General features: G+C 45.2%; 1 protein-coding gene across 1 annotated transcript in view; it reads left to right on the forward strand.

Annotated features, from left to right (window-relative positions):
* The first annotated feature begins 413 nt into the window (after nt 1-413).
* Nucleotides 414-19,835, forward strand: part of peli1b (pellino E3 ubiquitin protein ligase 1b) — a 117,190-nt gene continuing 97,768 nt past the window's right edge. Inside the window, exon 1 of the mRNA XM_084322102.1 lies at nt 414-539. The gene's annotated coding sequence lies outside the window, so the exon portion shown is untranslated. The remainder of the gene's footprint in view (nt 540-19,835) is intronic.

Raw genomic sequence — 19,835 nt, forward strand, 5'->3', positions numbered from 1 at the left:
CTGGCCGCGTGCAAGTCAATCCCCCCCCCATGCAAGAGACACTGGAGACCTATAGGACAGTAGTGGCTTCTGCTCACACACACACACACACACACACACACACACACACACACACACACACACACACACACACACACACACACACACACATACACATACACATACACACACACATGTGCACATTCTCGCACACAAACATCCTCCAATCAAACACACACCCTCCCACATGCTCGCCCCTGTAATCTCTTCCAAATACTTCCTTTACCTACTTAGCCTTTAGATCCCCCAGGGAACACAGGCCATCGATGAGACGCCTCCATCCTCCCCAGTGCCCTCCGATCCAGCTGTTGCCATGACAGCCCTTCCGCCTTCATCTCCTGTTCCGTTCTTCTTCCCCTCCAGGCGGTTCTCAGTCCTCCTGCCTTCTGGGTTCCATGTCAGAGCCTGCTTCGTGGTCTTCCGAGTGTGCGACCGACCACGTTCCATTTTCTCCTCCTGATTTGGATTTCTATTCTTTCCCGATTGGCGAGTTCCCACAGGTCAGTGTTTGTGATGGTCAGTAGATTCCCAGGAGAAGTCGGAGGCAGCGGTTAATTGATGTCTGTAGTTTCTTGTGTGGTCGTCTTACACATTTCGGATCCGTAAAGTAAAGTTTATTTTACAATTGAGTTGAATCTTTGTTTGGTGACATGTTTTTTGTTTTCCAGCTTTTGTTTTAATATGTTAAATGTTGTCCTCGCTTTTCCAATTCTGGCTTTGACATCCTCATCCGTTCCTCAATCCTCAGTGGTTATACTCCCTAGGTACGTAAAACTGACACCTTCCAGTGTGTTGTCCTCCAGACCAGTATCCTGGTGAGTGTGTTGTCCTCCAGACCAGTGTCCTGGTGAGTGTGTTGTCCTCCAGACCAGTGTCTCTGTGAGTGTGTTGTCCTCCAGACCAGTGTCCTGGTGAGTGTGTTGTCCTCCAGACCAGTGTCCTGGTGAGTGTGTTGTCCTCCAGATCAGTGTCTCTGTGAGTGTGTTGTCCTCCAGACCAGTGTCCTGGTGAGTGTGTTGTCCTCCAGACCAGTGTCTCTGTGAGTGTGTTGTCCTCCAGACCAGTGTCTCTGAGTGTGTTGTCCTCCAGACCAGTGTTAATTTTGGCAGCTATTTTCATTTTAGTTTTAGTCTTAGTCATGTGGCAAGTGCTCCTTTTTCGTTTTCATCATATTTAGTCATTTTCATTTATTTTTCGTTTAGTCAGTTTTAGTCAACTAAATGTCTGAGCATTTTAGTCTTAGTCAGTTTTTGTCTCAATTTTGTCTTTTTTGTTTTCGTCTAGATTTAGTCGACGAAAACGGATGAAATTTGTCTATTTTTAGTCAATGGAAAAAAACTTGTCAGAAATAGTCAACATGGAACATATTCTGATTTAAATTGCCTATTTATTTATTTATTTTTTAAAAACTTTGGCCATTCCGCTGGCTCTTCTTGCGTTTATCGCTTTTTCTCTGGTCAAGAATGACCGACAGAAACAGGTTGAATGGGGGTAGAGATGGGGGGAAGACACTCTGAGAAAGTTACGGCTTTGTCCGGGAATCGAACTTGCTACCCCAGATCCGTGACGAGCACGGTTGTCCCTGGCGCCGAAATAGCGCTCGAGGTACGCGGTGAGCTACTGGAGCTCCCCCGCCTATTTATTTTTTAACCTAGGGGAATCTGAGTCGGCGGCACAAGTAATACACAGGAAGGGTGCACTCACTGTCGAGTGTCGATCTGTGAATGGAGAAATAACTTAATAAGACATTATCTTTCTTTGCCTTGCTCACCTGGCAGCGATTTATTTGAATGATAAATATTAAATAACAGTGTCGTCGTCAGCACTGGCAGCCAGTAACAGTAAGTAACAACATTAACTAACAGGATACTGTCATAAACAAACACACAGTAGTACATTAGTGGTTGAACTTGAGTAGATAATAGTACACACAGTAGCAATCTGATTGCAATCTGCTTGCATAAACATATAAAATGATAAATCACAATCTTAGGTCAGTGTTAGAGTGCCACATGGAAGAGGTCTGGTTAGTGGGTTAGTGGTTAGAGGTGGTCTAGGTCTGGTATGGCCTCTATTAACCAGACCTAGACCACCTGACTCTCTAACCCCCTAACCAGACCTAGTAGACGTACACCTCTAACCCCTAAGTTAGGGTTGGTGATGATGGTCAGTGCTGCTGCCTGCATAAAAACATTATATAAAATCACATTCTGAAGGTCAGTGTTAAAGTGCCACATGGAAGAGGTCTGGTTAGTGGTTAGAGCGAGGTGGTCTAGGCATGGTTAGGGTAACTTAGGGGTTAGAGTTAGAGGTGGTCTAGGTCTGGTTAGGGGTTAGAGTAGAGGTGGTCTAGGTCTGGTTATGGCCTTTATTAACCAGACCTAGACCACCTGACTCTAACCCCTAACCAGACCTAGACCACCTCCACCTCTAACCCCTAAGTTAGGGTTGGTGATGGTCAGTGCTGCTGCCTGCATAAAAACATTATATAAAATCACATTCTGAGGTCAGTGTTAAAGTGCCACATGGAAGAGGTCTGGTTAGTGGTTAGAGCGAGGTGGTCTAGGCATGGTTAGGGTAACTTAGGGGTTAGAGTTAGAGGTGGTCTAGGTCTGGTTAGGGGTTAGAGTAGAGGTGGTCTAGGTCTGGTTATGGCCTCTATTAACCAGACCTAGACCACCTGACTCTAACCCCTAACCAGACCTAGACCACCTCTAACCCCTAAGTTAGGGTTGGTGATGGTCAGTGCTGCTGCCTGCATAAAAACATTATATAAAATCACATTCTGAGGTCAGTGTTAAAGTGCCACATGGAAGAGGTCTGGTTAGTGGTTAGAGCGAGGTGGTCTAGGCATGGTTAGGGTAACTTAGGGGTTAGAGTTAGAGGTGGTCTAGGTCTGGTTAGGGGTTAGAGTAGAGGTGGTCTAGGTCTGGTTATGGCCTCTATTAACCAGACCTAGACCACCTGACTCTAACCCCTAACCAGACCTAGACCACCTCCACCTCTAACCCCTAAGTTAGGGTTGGTGATGGTCAGTGCTGCTGCCTGCATAAAAACATTATATAAAATCACATTCTGAGGTCAGTGTTAAAGTGCCACATGGAAGAGGTCTGGTTAGTGGTTAGAACTTAGAGCGAGGTGGTCTAGGCATGGTTAGGGTAACTTAGGGGTTAGAGTTAGAGGTGGTCTAGGTCTGGTTAGGGGTTAGAGTAGAGGTGGTCTAGGTCTGGTTATGGCCTCTATTAACCAGACCTAGACCACCTGACTCTAATCCCTAACCAGACCTAGACCACCTCCACCTCTAGCCCCTAAGTTAGGGTTGGTGATGGTCAGTGCTGCTGCCTGCATTCACAATTGACTATTTAGACTTGTTCTTGTTCATCTTGAGAAAAGCACTTTTTTCCAATATGTCTCTTGCTCTGTTGCGGAGGCCATTTGAGAGGTAACCAGTTACACTGAAGACACGTTCGGCAAAGGCTTGGGATGCTGGCATCGCCAGGAGATCCAAGGCCAGAGGTTTCAGATGTGGAAACACCATAGGACTCTGAGAAATCCAGAACTCGATAGCAGATTCCTCAACGTCTGTGTTAGCACTAGCAGCCTGGTGGTTGGACAGCCCTTCTTTGTATTTCAGAATCTCCTGTCTAATGTTAGTGGTCTTGGGCGTCTTTGGCCTTGCTGGACGACTGGCACTGAAAAACTTGAACATAGGCCGCTTTGCCAAGGGTGTCTCTCCTGCTGAAGCCACGTTTTCCAGTTCCTCCTCATCATCATCGGTCACCTGCTCCACTCGCACTTCCACTCTTCGTGGCATGCTGTGAGCAATGTAGTCTTCTGCCTTTCGTAGAAGATCCTGCATTCCCTCGTCTTCATTCTCAATAAGGGTCTCAGCTGATACATGGGGGTCAACAAAACATGCTGCTGCAGCAAGAGGAGAGAACTTGACGGCTGTGACGTCAAGGAAAACGCTGAAACGATTGTGCATGTTGAAAAGCATCTTCTGTGCCAGTGAAGCTGCCTCTCTGTAGGTTCTAGCATGAGCTACATTGAATTCAGACAGATGGCTTCTGAGATCCAAAAGAGCAGGCACAACGAGGGAAAGGGATTGGGTGTCACTTTGCAGCATCTTTGTGTGCTCAGCAAATGGCAGTAGAAGGTCTCGCAGCATGGCAATCTTCTGCCACTCACTGGGCTGCAGGCTGTCCCAGCTCATGGATTCCGCTACCGCTGTGACGTGGTCCTTGAGTTGAAGACAACGCGCCATCATGGCTTGACAACTGGACCATCTGGTGAGACAGTCTTTGATGAGGATGCGACCAGACCTCTGCAGCAAGCGCTCTGTGGCGACAGATGATTTGCGGAACTGGTTGACCAGGGCCCTCATTCATCAATAGTGTGCGTAGAACATTTCTATTTCCACACGTAAGCACGGAATGTAGAACTAGTGTACGCACAGGGAAGTCGGGATTCATCACACGGTGCGTAAGCAGGCTCTATGCTCCTCCGTGTTGATGAATACCACTTTGTTCTACCGTCAATGCTCGTGCATGATTATCCATATATGGTCATGAAAATGAGGAAACACCCCCCATGGGATGTGAAATAATGGACTGACCCGAGCGGGACTCTGAGAAACTCCACGGAGAATTCACTGCTGTCGAACCAAGAAGACACTATCGCGTATTATGGGATAAATAAAAGGCGGATTTGTAAACGGTGATGTCAGATATCAACGGCTCCCTAAGACCATTGCTGCAATTCTGCCTGGACAGCTCAAAATACTAATAAAGACCGTTCGTTGACCACTGTTTGGCGTTGGTTGTGTGTCATCATAACCGTGCTGTAATATGAATGCCTTTATTAGTTGTGTTCGATTGGCTATATGATTTTTAGAGGCATCTATTTTGTTGTCGGCTAATAAAGACCGCGCTGGAATATGACTGCCTTTTCCCGTGTTGTTTGATTAATACCCAGGGGCAGGGATTAAAGTTCTCCTCAATTCTATTCCAAATCGCGATGGATCTTCCGTCAATTTTCTACCTGCTGCATATGATTTCTAGAGGCATACTACAATCTATTTTGATGTCAGTATTGGGTAGCCTATATAAACAATATAATACGAGAGCATATACAAGAACAATGAATCTCACTGCATGTATGATGTAGCCTGCCTTTCTTTCAATACATGAACTTGAATTCCATCATGTTTGTGTGCGGGACTCACAAGGCTGTTGTCACAATGGGTGGTACCGGTGTACAGTAATAATAACAGTCCACACAATATCACGATCCATGCCATAGCCTATGTTCTATTAGGACATGATCTGTGACGACAAATGTTCTAGAATGTTTGATTAAGATATCATACTCTGACAGCATGCCTATGAGCAACAAAAACGCGAACTTGAATCCCATCATATAGTCTGTCCACTATCTGCATGGTGTCATTGCAATGCGTTTTCTATTATTTCTTATACAGTAAAAAGGGGGAAGAACACTATATTCATATGACTTATTCTGCTTACAGCTTCGAAATTCCACTTGTTTCGTTTAACGTAAAGCCTTTTAAATATAATCAAAACGTTCCCGTGTTTCGGTGGTCTGTGCGCAAAATAATAACGAGTTGAGCTTTATGATTTATGATGAATTGAAAATGGGGGACCCTGATGTAAACAAGACGAAAGTTGGTCTGCATCCCCAATTAACAATTGTATGTACTGAGCTGTACTGTACTGTACCCATTCTGCAATCTGTTAATAAACTTTTCAATCAATCAATCAATCAATCAATCAAGCTACGCGGAGCGCAGTCAGTCAGTAGCCTACACCCCGTATATTCCGATAACGCTATATAAACCATGCTGCATTCATTCTGAGAGAAAGATCTATTATTCCAAATGCTATTTATAGGGTTTTGACCATAATTACACTACTGTTGCTATTTTACAATGAACTATAATGAACTACGGTTCGTACAGAACATGCCAGTGTTATTATGCACAGAAGCTCATTTCCTTGTTGTAATAATATATTCTACCACTGGGCGCTAGGTACGCCAGGTCTGAACTGTGCGTAGATGTAAGCACGGAGTCAAGTTCAAATCGAAATTGATGAATCCCACTCTTTGCTTAGAAATGATCGTACGCACAGGGTAAGCACAGATCTGTGCGTAGAACACGTTGATGAATGAGGCCCCAGGTGTCTTGTTTTGTCCAGCAGTCTTCGGATTGAGGGTTCCTTGTTCAGCAGCATGTTTACTACAAGCTGGAGGGTGTGCACAACGCATGGGGTCCTCTCCATTGCTCCATAGGCATAGTCGTACTCGTCCCTACATGATGGAGATAAGAAAAAATACAAATGCATAGTTTAATGATCCATTTATTCTTTTTAACTTATTTATTCAATTCACAATGTTTAACCTTTTAACATATTAACTTATTTATTAATATGTATATGAAATTCAATTTTAACCAGGCAGTTACCTATTTATTATTATTCGAATGAATATAGAATTATTTCAACTTCAAGCACAGACTGACCCGTCAATGTCATCATCTCCTTCCTGCAGCACATCGTTGTTGTTCTCGTCAATGGCATCCTCATTGTGCTCAGAGTCAGACTCCTCAGAAGTTGTGGCCTCTTCTGCAGTACGGAACGGGAACGCAGCCACCATGTTGCTGCCATTGTCAGTGATCCTCGTGAGGATTTTCTCTTTTGGGATGCCCCAGGCTTCTATGCACTCCTCCACAAGCACACTTATAGCTTGAGCAGTGTGGGGGTGAGCCATTTCCTTCAGGTTCAGGAGAATATGTTCAGGCTTATTATCTTCTGGGTTGAAATAACAAGCACTGATTGCAATGAAGGATGCAGTGAGACCCTTTTTGGACCATATGTCTAAACCTAAGGTTACTTTGCGTGCCATAGACAGACAACCTGTGCCTGCATTTCTTACACTTTGTCCACCAGGTTGGATACTTTAGTCTTTTTTGGCACTCTGAACCTTTTATCAAATGTTCGCAACATCATTATGAAATCCTCATCTTCGACTGTACGTGCAGGGAGTGCTGTGCGGCCGATCCAGGCGGCAACGGCCTCCTCTCTGCTTAGTTGCTCGAGGGAGTTCTGTTTGTACAAGGTGCCAAAGAAATCACCTGTGGATGGAGGCTTTGGCTGTAGTGTCTTCTTGGGTTTCTTCACATCTGCAATCTAAGACAGGAATAAAGGAATAAATAAAGTCAGAAGTCAGAACAGAATATGCAACTTCTGAAAAGTCTAACTCTTTCCACTATAGGTCAGAGGTTACGTAGGTAGTAGTACCTGGGCTGGGAGGAGGGACTGTATATTCTAGGGTGACCAATGACCATATTGTGATTTCCAAAAAAGAGGACGGTGCCCACAGCCTCAACTCAGTCAAGATACTTAAAGTTGACTCAAAGATGCCTTATAATTTTAATATAATTAAACTTTTAAAGTATGCCTGCTCAGTCCTGAGTCCTCTATGGATATAAAATTATTATTTATTTATATAACAATTATAAATTATATCTCTATAACCAAAGTTACTCAACATGCTTTATTATGCCTAGTAATCTGACAAATCTCAAGAAAATAACTTAAAAAGCAACCTATAAATAACAATAGCTCTTTTCTTTCAAGCTTTACTAAATATGAATTCATGTTCTAAATAATACCTCTTTCTGTATAAAAAAAAATGCACCTTTAAAAAATATAGCTTCGTATCTTTTCAATGTAATGTAAATTATAACAGTAACCTCAGTCACAAAGATACGAATTAATAAAGTACAGTCACAGACAGTACGTTAGCTAGGTGTCACGTGGGCACTAGTACATCTACTAGCTAGCAAGTTACAACAGACGGGCTAATCCACCACAAATGGCTCCATGATATATACTAGTCCATACAAATTCACTCATATGGTGCACTGCTAAAAGCATTTTTACATTTAGTCACAGGATGTACGTTAGCTAGGTTTAAGCGTACTTATACTTCGTGAGCCAACCCCGGGCCCTGTGAGCCGCCACGTGGCTACTGGCTAGCATTAGCATCAGGGGGCTAGCTAGTAGCTAGCAAGCAAGTTACAACTTACAACAGACGGGCTAATCCACCACAAATTCACTCAGTCATATGGTGCTAATGCATTTTTACATTTACCTGGATTTCCTTGTGGAATGTCTTTAGATGGCGTTTGAGATTAGTGGTGTTTTTTCCCTTCATCCGATTACCACATTTCTCCCCGGCCTGAGCGGCCTCTCCTCGTGTTTCACTTTTTTCAACAATACATTCTGTCAGTCCTTCGAGCTCTATATATCTAAAGTATGCCCAGAGGTCTGGTCTTCGTTTTCTTCCAAGCCCACGGGATAATTGATCATGTTGCTCTTGGTTCGCGTTCGCGGTCGCCATTGTCTGACTGAGTGAGGGCCTGAGGCGGGGGGCGTCACTCAGCTGAGCAGCTTTGATAATGCAGTAATGCCACCTACTGGTCTTTCTACCTCCGTGCTTGTGCTGTGTCAGGAAAGAATGAAAGCCCCATGCGCCTGGTCACCTGCCTGCTGCAGAGACTCACGTCACTGCCGGAAACGGAAATACTGAAATAATAATTTGAAAAGTTATAATTATTTTGTCTCGTCTTGTTTTAGTCAACAATATCAACATACATGAAGAGTAATTTCGTCATGGTTTTTGTAAATTACATTTTCGTGTCCTCAGTTGAAGTCAACGATATATAATTAATTATTTAGTCGCGTTGGCGTCACGTGGTCTTCAATAACGTGACGTCACGTCCCGTTGTCGTCATGAAAAAAACCTTTGTTGACGAACATCTTTTGTCGTCAATTTAGTCAACAAAATTAACACTGCTCCAGACCAGTGTCTCTGTGAGTGTGTTGTCCTCCAGACCAGGGTCTCTGTGAGCGTGTTGTCCTCCAGACCAGTGTCTCTGTAAGTGTGTTGTCCTCCAGACCAGTGTCTCTGTGAGTGTGTTGTCCTCCAGACCAGGGTCTCTGTGAGCGTGTTGTCCTCCAGACCAGTGTCCTGGTGAGTGTGTTGTCCTCCAGACCAGGGTCTCTCTCTGTGAGTGTGTTGTCCTCCAGACCAGTGTCTCTGTGAGTGTGTTGTCCTCCAGACCAGTGTCTCTGTGAGTGTGTTGTCCTCCAGACCAGTGTCTCTGTGAGTGTGTTGTCCTCCAGACCAGTGTCTCTGTGAGTGTGTTGTCCTCCAGACCAGCGTCTCTGTGAGTGTGTTGTCCTCCAGACCAGTGTCCTGGTGAGTGTGTTGTCCTCCAGACCAGGGTCTCTGTGAGTGTGTTGTCCTCCAGACCAGTGTCTCTGTGAGTGTGTTGTCCTCCAGACCAGTGTCTCTGTGAGTGTGTTGTCCTCCAGACCAGCGTCCTGGTGAGTGTGTTGTCCTCCAGACCAGGGTCTCTGTGAGCGTGTTGTCCTCCAGACCAGCGTCCTGGTGAGTGTGTTGTCCTCCAGACCAGCGTCTTGGTGAGTGTGTTGTCCTCCAGACCAGCGTTTCTGTGAGTGTGTTGTCCTCCAGACCAGGGTCTCTGTGAGCGTGTTGTCCTCCAGACCAGTGTCTCTGTGAGTGTGTTGTCCTCCAGACCAGCGTCCTGGTGAGCGTGTTGTCCTCCAGACCAGCGTCTCGTGAGTGTGTTGTCCTCCAGACCAGCGTCTCGTGAGTGTGTTGTCCTCCAGACCAGGGTCTCTGTGAGTGTGTTGTCCTCCAGACCAGCGTCTCGGTGAGTGTGTTGTCCTCCAGACCAGCGTATCGGTGAGTGTGTTGTCCTCCAGACCAGCGTATCGGTGAGTGTGTTGTCCTCCAAACCAGCGTCTCGGTGAGTGTGTTGTCCTCCAGACCAGCGTCTCATGAGTGTGTTGTCCTCCAGACCAGCGTCCTGGTGAGTGTGTTGTCCTCCAGACCAGCGTCTCGGTGAGTGTGTTGTCATCCAGACCAGCGTCTCGTGAGTGTGTTGTCCTCCAGACCAGCGTCCTGGTGAGTGTGTTGTCCTCCAGACCAGCGTCTCGGTGAGTGTGTTGTCATCCAGACCAGCGTCTCGTGAGTGTGTTGTCCTCCAGACCAGCGTCCTGGTGAGTGTGTTGTCCTCCAGACCAGCGTCTCGGTGAGTGTGTTGTCCTCCAGACCAGCGTCTCGGTGAGGACAGGGCTTCATGGCTCCACCCTGCACTTCCTCTTCCTGCCACATTAAAGAGCCCCCCCCCCCCCTCCCCCTCCCACAAAATAAAATTCATCTGGAGCCGCAAAACCAATTTACCCTTAAAATGAAGATAACGTAGTTCATAACGTTTTATATATAGTTATCCCCTAGCATACCCCACATTTAGCATAAAACACCTGACGATTGCATACCCAAAGTAATTAGCTATTTATTTATTATATATTATACTTATAGCACACAGTTTGTTGTATTAATGGAATAATAAAAGACCTAAAAGAAAATCTTTGACATTTTATTGCTTTTTTTTACCTGTTATAACAAAGGAAAACCTCAAACTCTTATGAAGAGGAGAAAAAAGACTGGCATGTGTAGACATACTTTTAAATCAAACACAGAAGAGGAGACAAAACGTGTCTGTAGACCTACAGTACTTTGAAATAAACCCCTGAACTATGCAGGTATATTTGAGTCCTTCCCTTATTTGTGGAAAATGTATCAAATAAAAAGTAGTCCACTTTGAAAAAAGACTGGCATCTGTAGACCTACTTTGAAATAAAACCCTGAACTATGCAGCTCTATTTGAGTCCTTCCCATATTTGTGGAACATTTATAAAATAAAAAGTAAATTTTTTGTTGTTCGCAAATTTCTCACCACATATCAGGCATACAGGTAAGCCTACTAAGCCTGCATCGTTAGTCGTGAAAGCAAATTAATCTGTCCACGCTGAATGAAACCCTCTATTTTACTCTGACTTTCCTTTTTTTTTATTTATCCATGCTTAGCTTACTGGGGGGTCGGAAACTCAAGATTAGCCACTTGCAGACGGCAGGGAGAGGCACAGGGTTTAGTTATTTTAGTTGATGAAATATTTTAGTTGACGAAATATTTTTTCATTTCGGTGTCACAATATGACCTCGATCTCCAAAATAAGAGATACATTTTTTTTTTAAGTAACAGGGAGCCACAGCAGAGTGGCTAAAGAGCCGCATACGGCTCCGGAGCCGCAGGTTGCCGACCCCTGGTTTGGGGAAACCATGAAAGGCATTCCAGGAAATTATATTTAAAGCCTTCTGTCTTGACTCTGTCGTCAGGCCTCGTCTGTCAGGCCAATAAACACATGTATGGTGTCCAGATCCACAAGCCCCTTTTTTATGTATCCACCATCTCCCTCAGGAGAAGGTCTCGGGCTACAATTTGTTATCCTGGTTCTATTGGGTTGAAATCTGACAGCCTGCCAATCAGCTGAATACATTCATACCCACGCCATTCATCCTAGTCCTGCTTGTCTCTCTCTCAGAGGAGCGAGAGATAACAATTTAAAGCAGGCATTCTCGAAGCAGGCCAATGGCAGCCCTCGGAAATATATCTGGTGGCCCGCGGTGAGTTAAGGTGTAAATACATGTTATATTTGGTCCAATGCAGTTTTAAACCAACCCACAACATCACGCAGTACTTGGGTTTTAAGAAGGGTGAAACTGCGCCCCCACGGCTCAGCCGTCGAGGTGGAAGCTTTCTAGGCTACTGGTTGCATGGCGACTATGCATCTTGCAAGTTATGAGATGCCTACTCGCAAGACATATTATGTCATCATTGCAGGTATGTTACTGTAGCTAGAGAATTCAGTGATTGCCATTTTTGCAAGATCGAAGGTTTGACCTCAATTAAAGTTTTTGCTGTGTAAGGGAGGAGCCAGGGTCATGGCACAAAACGTTACTGGAGAGAAAAGTCTGTTTTTACTTGAGCCCTCAGTCCAATGTTGGTCCTCAGTCCAATGTTGGTCCTCAGTCCAATGTTGGTCCTCAGTCCAATGTCGGGTCCCTAAATTGGCCCACAGTCACCAACACTTTGAGAACCTCTGATTTAGAGCTCTCATTTAGGCCAATATGGGGTTCACGCAGCTCTCACTGATAATGGTGAAGAGTAACCAGTTAGCACCTGCAGTAAAGGCCCAGAGATTGTGTAGTGGTTAAGACCCCCACCGCTGGAACCAGAAGACCCTGCTGGTCTGCGATCAGATCCCACCAGAACCTTCTCTCCTGTGTCTCCCTCTCTACCTTCCTGCTGTCTAAAAAATGAAAAAGTACTGAGGGAAGTACTGTAGATCCCACTCTCTCTACTTAAACAAGCGCCACTCCTCAATAGCTGCAGCCACGTACGTGCATGCATTCACACGCACACACATTTGAAATGTTTATAATATCTCCACATGAACAGAAGTACAAGGAAGCCTCATACAAAGGACATAAACACTGCCAGTGCAGTCAGAAAGTACGAAAGAACAGCCAGTTACAAAGTGCATGGACGGCAGAACGCTGTTACATACAGTATAGCTGAACTACTTGTCAGACACATCGGACATGAATCATGGGTAAAGGAAACAACGCCTCCTCCAAATTGAGCGGCTATAATAGCTGATACTGAGCAGTACCTTCCTAACTGCTTGCCCTTCCTTTTGGGGAGACCGGCTATTTGTAGGCCCCTCACAACCAACTTGTCCACATGCCCTAGGCTGCCAAAGATAAAAACTAGAAGTTTACATCTGTAGCCTAGCTGTGAGATGGTCTGCTGTAATAATAATAATAATAATAATAATAATAATAATAATGGATTGGATTTATATAGCGCTCTTCTCTGACTCAGAGCGCTTCACAGAGTCCATTATTCATTCATACACAGTCATACCGGTGGTGGTAAGCTACAATTGCAGCCAGAGCTGCCCTGAGGCAGACTCACGGAAGCGTGGCGAATAATCATCGCCTACGGCCCCTCCGACCACCACCAACATTCATTCACATGCATACACATTCATACGAGGCAAGTAGGTTAAGTGTCTTGCCCAAGGACACAACGGCAATGGGATGGACATGGGCTTGAGCGGGATTCGAACCACCAACCCTTCAATCATTGGACGCCCCGCTCTACCCCTGAGCCACGCCGCCCCACGCCCTGTAGCTGTTGGTATTTCAACACTTTCGTTAGAAAGGCTTCTTCTAAGCTGTAATCAAAAGTACAGCCAACCTCAAGAATGGACACCTCCCTAAGGTGTTCATTTACAACAAAGACACACACACACACACACACACATGCACACGCACACGCACACACACTAACACTTGACCTCCATGCCACATTTCAGCCTCCTAGGACGAAAACTGTGGCTGCAAGAGGGTTGGGACGCTTTTGTGGACCAACTAACCAAACAACCAACCAGCTGAGCGAGCTGTAGAGCTGCTGGTCGCAAATGGTGGACAAATGGGGCGACAGTGGCTCAGGAGGTAGAGCAGTCGTCTGGTAATCCAGAGGTTCCCGGTTTGATTCCCGGGCAGCATGTCGAAGAGTCCTTGAGCAAGACACTTAACCCCTAATTGCTCCCGATGAGCAGGTTGGCACCTTGTGTAACAATAGGATTGTTCTATTTAAGTGCTGTTGCACGTAGGACTCTTTTAGAGGTGACACCGAGGGTTCACTTGTGGTGGAACCAAGCTTATGTATAACGATAATAACTGTGAATAAAGTACAAGTAAGCAAGACTGCTTTAACCCTTCATTGTGTACAGTCGGGATACAGACAGAACGTAATGAAACATGGTGACAGCTGGGTACAGATCGGGAAAGTAATTTGCGCGGTAGCTAGAGAAGTAAAGAGTTTAGCTGGCGAGCTGTGGCTAACACGTACCTCGGGGAGAAAACTCTTACTAGCTGTTGGCGATGGAAGGGCTAAAACCCCCTGGAAATCTGCGTTTGGACTCCCAACAACTTGGCGAAGGCATGGAAAAGTTGGAAGGAGGAGTTCACATTGTATACAGACCTTACCATGCCCGACGCCGAAGAGACAACAAAAGTCAAGCTGTTTAAATATCTCGTCGGAGAAAAGGGCAGAGAACTATGGACAACTCTGCCGAGTCCGTCGGCGAAGACAACAGTGACAACTATTATCAAGCAGTTTGACGAGTACTGCAATCCAAAGGTAAATGAAACAGTGGAAAGATACAGATTCTTTATCAGGAACCAAGGATTGGATGAAAATGTGGACAGCTACAGTATGTAACAGACTTGAGAATGCTTGCTAGTAGTTGCAGCTTTGGGGACATTAGAGATTCCCTGATCAGAGATCGAATTGTATGTGGTACGAATAGCTCAGAACTGAGAGAGAGACTGCTCAGGGACGATAGGCTGACTCTGGAAACATGCCTGAAAATATGTAGAGCTTCGGAGCTGTCGAGGGCTAATAGCAGGACACTGCAACAAGGACAGGCAGTGGAAGAGGTACATGCGCTAAAACAGTCAGAAGAGTGGAAAAAAGACAGCGAGGTTGACTGCATGTTTTGTGGTAAAACACATGAGAGGAATAAGAAAAAATGCCCAGCTTTTGGGGAAAAGTGTAAAAAGTGTGGGAATGGGCAGATGTCCAAGAGGAAGCGTTTCAAAGGCTGAAAGACAAAATAGCCAAAGCACCAGTCCTACAGTATTACAACAAAGAACAGGAGTTGACGCTACAATGTGATGCGTCCGACACCGGACTGGGGGCCGCACTGACACAGAAAGGTAAACCTGTAGCATTTAGTAGTAGGGCGCTCACACCAACTGAAAAGGGCTATGCCCAAATAGAGAGAGTGTTTAGCCATAGTGTTTGGTATGGAAAAGTTCCATCAATATACATATGGTAGACCGGTGACAGTTCAAAGGGACCACAAGTCTCTAGAAAATATCCACAGCAAGCCACTGCTTAGTGCACCTAAGAGATTACAAAGGATGCTACTCAGACTGCAGCACTATGATATTAGTGTGACATATGTGCCAGGCAGGGATATGTTGCTTGCAGACACGTTGAGTAGAGCATACTTACCAGAGAGCACTAAGGGAGACAGTGAGACAGAGGTAGAGATGGTAAACATGGTTAGCTATTTACCCATCTCAGCAGAGAAGCTGAGCGCTATCAGAGCTGCAACAAAGGATGACCTAAAGTTACAGAGTGTGGCAAATAGAATACTGTCAGGGTGGCCCAAAAGGAAAAGAGACTTGCCAAGTGACATCAGGCACTACCACTCATTCCAGGAGGAAATGAGTTTCCAGGACGGCATCGTTTTCCGAGGAGAAAGAGCCGTGATACCGGATGCACTCAGGGTTGACATCACTTACAGGATCCACTCCTCTCATCTGGGAGTAGAAGGATGTCTGAGGCGAGCGAGGGAGTGTGTATACTGGCATGGGATGAACGAGGAGATAAAGACCTTCATTGCTAAATGTGATATACAGTATGCAGGTCAGTGGACCCAAGGCAACAGAGGGAGACACTACAGCAGGGATCGGCAATAGGCGGCCCGCGGGCCGAAATGGGCCCGCCAGCAATAATTTCTGGCCCGTCAGGTTATTTTGAGAATATGATGTTTATTTTACGCGCAGGAAATATTCACTCGTTGTGACGCCAGAGTGTCTTTTGAAGCTGTATCTATCTATTCATCATATCTATGGCTGTCACTATAGCCAATTGAAATGCTAGAAATGGTCACATGGACTGGGAGAACCAATGGAATTTCACTTTCACTTCCGCGTTTGGGATGCCGGGCTGCCGGCGAGCGAACGTTTGCAAAAACAAAACAAACGTCTTTGAATAACTTCTTTGCAATGCAACGGGGAAATATGATGAGCCAGAAGAGGAGCTTACGACCTATAAAGCTTATTTTAATAAACAGGTGTCATTCTTAAAATACGGGTTTATCGCAACAGGTAACTCTTGCAATAAGCAACCGGTGACTCTCGCTTGTTGACATGGCAACACGAGCAAGCAACTGTTCAAGTTGGGTGGGCATTCAACGCGAGTGGACATTTAACATGTTATTAACATGGATTTTGGAGGACCGAAGCAGAAACAATATCAAGTCCAGGGCAGGGCTGCCTGCATTATGCCGGTGAGTGTTGTGTTTTAATAATAATAATAATACATTCGATGTATAATACACCCGCTGTGGTGCTTAAAATCAAATGCACCCTACTGATCTCGATTTATAATGCGAGCACCTGCATTAAAATCAAATTACTGATCTGTTCATGTGTAATGCACTGTCTGAGAGGCACTTTATAATAGAAAAAAGACAGTGCAAACATGTATATGTCGTTTTTTTTTTTACAGTTAAAAAATGTTCACTTATCATTGGCCCGCCACAAAATGGCTTGGGGAAAATTTGGCCCGTGGGCAAATCTAATTGGCGACCCCTGCACTACACCCACATAACATGGCCAGCAGACCCTGGGCCAAGGTAGGGACAGACCTTTTCTCGTTCCACAACAAAGACTACCTGATCACTGTAGACTACTTCTCTAACTTTTGGGAGGTTGACTATCTGTCTGACACTAATAGCAACACAGTAATCAGAAAACTCAAGGCCCACTTTGCCAGGCAAGGGATACCTGATGTCGTTATTTCTGATAACGGGCCACAGTATGCATCACAAGAGTTTCGACACTTTCGGTTTTGAACACAGGACATCTTCGCCGGGATACCCACAGAGTAACGGGAAGGCGGAGTCAGCGGTAAAGACAGCCAAGGGCCTGATGCTGAAGGCTGCAGCGGCGAGAGAGGATCCGTACCTGGCTATGTTGGACCATCGCAACACATCGAGCCAGGGCCTCAACACAAGTCTAGCACAGAGACTCCTAAGCAGGAGGACCAGAACCCTGCTTCCTACAAAAGACACTCTGCTGAAGCCAGAGGTAACGGACAATGACCAGGGACTGAAACACAACAGACAGAGACAGGAAAAATACTACAATCGCACAGCAAAGGACATGGACACTCTGAAAAGAGGAGACAGTGTGAGAGTACAGCCTGGTGACGCACACAACACAAGACTTGGAGAGTGGCAAAGGTAATCCAACCAGTGAGCCACAGATCATATGAGGTGGAGTTAGAGTCGGGAGGTGTTCTGAGAAGAAATCGTCGCCACCTCAGACGCAATCACACCACTACAGACACACCAACTACAATCACACCTGCATCAACAGTGACTGAGAAGGCTGGCCCGCCAGTCAACCCGGTAGGGAGCCAAGGTGCGGTCACTACCAGGTCTGGTCGACAGGTTGTCAGACCTCATTACCTGAAGGACTATACTCCGTGATTAGAGAATGGACTGGAGAGAGAGAAAAAAAAAGAAAAAAAAAGAAGAGTGAAATGGGTTATGTGTGCACATGTTTTGATCTGTTGATTGTTTGAGGTATACAAAGGTAATGAGTCATTTACACAATGGTGAGACGGTGAGTGTTGTTGTTTGGATCTGTTGTAAGTAAGCAGAACACAGGTTAAGTAGTTGTAAGTTAAATATCTATATCTGTATATATCTGTACTTGGAAAAAGAAAAAGAAAGATGTAACAATAGGATTGTTCTATTTAAGTGCTGTTGCACGTAGGACTCTTTTAGAAGTGACACCGATGGTTCACTTGTGGTGGAACCAAGCTTATGTATAACGATAGTAACTGTGAATAAAGTACAAGTAAGCAAGACTGCTTTAACCCTTCATTGTGTACAGTCGGGATACAGACAGAACGTAATGAAACACCTTGCATGGTCACCTCCGCCGTCGGTGTGAGTGAATGTGAGGAACAAATTGTAAAGCGCTTTGGACAAAAGAGTTATATGAATGCACCATTTACCATTTAAATGGTGGTGCGCTGAGCTGTGACTGACTGGATGGCTTTCTCACCAACTAGCTGGTGTTTGTCTCAGGAAGTAGCTGGTGTTTGTCTCAGGAAGCAGGGCATATATAATATATACGTGGCTCTCCACCCTCCTCCCCCATGACGCTCCACTGAGAGACGCCTCTCTCTCTCTCTCTCTCTCTCTCTCTCTCTCTCTCTCTCTCTCTCTCTCTCTCTCTCTCTCTCTCTCTCTCTCCTTCTGCCATGAAATAACTTTTCTTCTCTAATTGGGAGTCAAACACCTCTGAAATGAGGATGATCACACTTTTCCGAAAGCTTATTATTTGTCTCTTTAATCATGGCTGTGTAGCTCCGCCCCTCCAATTTAGGTCAGAGTCTCTGACTGAGGTTTCTCAGTGGTTGTTGAGACGGTTATAGTGCGGCGAGTCTCTTTATGGCATTGAAACAACATTTAGGCTCTAAGGACGCCATGCCCTCGCCCCTCAGATTAGAGGCCTAGGTGGAGTTTGTAGACAGTGATTTATTTTGAACGTCGGGACAGCAGTCCTCTGTGCTCTGCAGCCCCTTTGTACTTCCTTCAGACAACAAACACACAGTCTGTGTATTTAAAGAGACTCACTCCAGGCTTTCTTAATGTTGAGGATGTGACCTCGGCAGTGGTTTAACAGTTTACCTAGCTGTTTATCTGAAGCCTTCTTCATGTCCTGAACATGACGGCACTCGATATGGTATAAAAGAGAAACCCCCCCTAGTCACCTGGTGCTCTCTCTCTCTCTCTCTCTCTCTCTCTCTCTCTCTCTCTCCCTCTCCCTCTCCCTCTCCCTCTCCCTCTCCCTCTCTCTCCCTCTCTCTCTATCTCTACCGTCTTTCTCTCTCTCTCTCTCTCTCTCTCTCTCTCTCTCTCTCTCTCTCTACTGTCTTCTTCTTCTTCTTCTTCTTCTTCTTCTTCTTCTTCTTCTTCTTCTTCTTCTTCTTCTTCTTCTTCTTCTTCTTCTTCTTCTTCTTCTTCTTCTTCTTCTTCTTCTTCTTCTTCTTCTTCTTCTTCTTCTTCTTCTTCTTCTTCTTCTTCTTCTTCTTCTTCTTCTTCTTCTTCTTCTTCTTCTTCTTCTTCTTCTTCTTCTTTTTCTTTTTCTTCAGGGCCTGAACATGACAACTCTTGATATGGCTGAGCTGAGCACGCTCCCACCGACACACATCAAACTATACCTGCATTTAATCCTGTCTTTTAAACTATTTTAATAGCCAAGCAATTGGACCAATGTCTTCTTGATAAGGTAGAATCATATACAGATTTGGGATGTCCTGTCTGGTTGTCCAAAAGTGGAAGGAGACTGTAGAGCAACTTGACTGGTGTTGTGATTTTTTTTGCTGATTCTGTGGCCGAGGTTGTAGCCAGCTCTTGTGTTCCTTGGAAGGGTTAAGGTGCTCCCATAGTCGAGCGGACCGTACGCGGACCCAAAGCAGACCCAAAGCGGACTCCAAGTGCGAAGGTCCAATTTACTAATGCGCGGACGTCCGCAAAACACAAAACGCTGATCGGCGTTGACATCGACCTGCATATAATGTGACGCCGATCTGCATTTTACTCTGACCACTTGCTCCATGCCAAGTGAGAGTAGGGCTTGAGATGTTTGAATGGCTTTTCTAAATGAAGTGTGTAAAACTGCCAGTTTTATTTCTAAATGTTATCTCCGTTTCCAATATTTCGAAATAAAACTGGTGTTTTTATTTCATGCAGCGCTGTCCACCTCAAGCCTATACGGTACATTGCACCTCGCTGCCTATATACCTGTTATTCAAGTGTGTAAAACTGCCCATTTTATTATCGAAATATTGGAAACGGAGATAACATACTCTTTATTTTGACATCGGATGACGACGACATGACAGAAGTTGAACAGAGTGGGAAACATTTTGTAAACTGGCGCGAGACATGTAGGAAATT

The sequence above is a fragment of the Notolepis coatsorum genome (assembly GCF_963971535.1).
Source record: "Notolepis coatsorum genome assembly, chromosome: 9".
NCBI classification, from domain to species: domain Eukaryota; kingdom Metazoa; phylum Chordata; class Actinopteri; order Aulopiformes; family Paralepididae; genus Notolepis; species Notolepis coatsorum.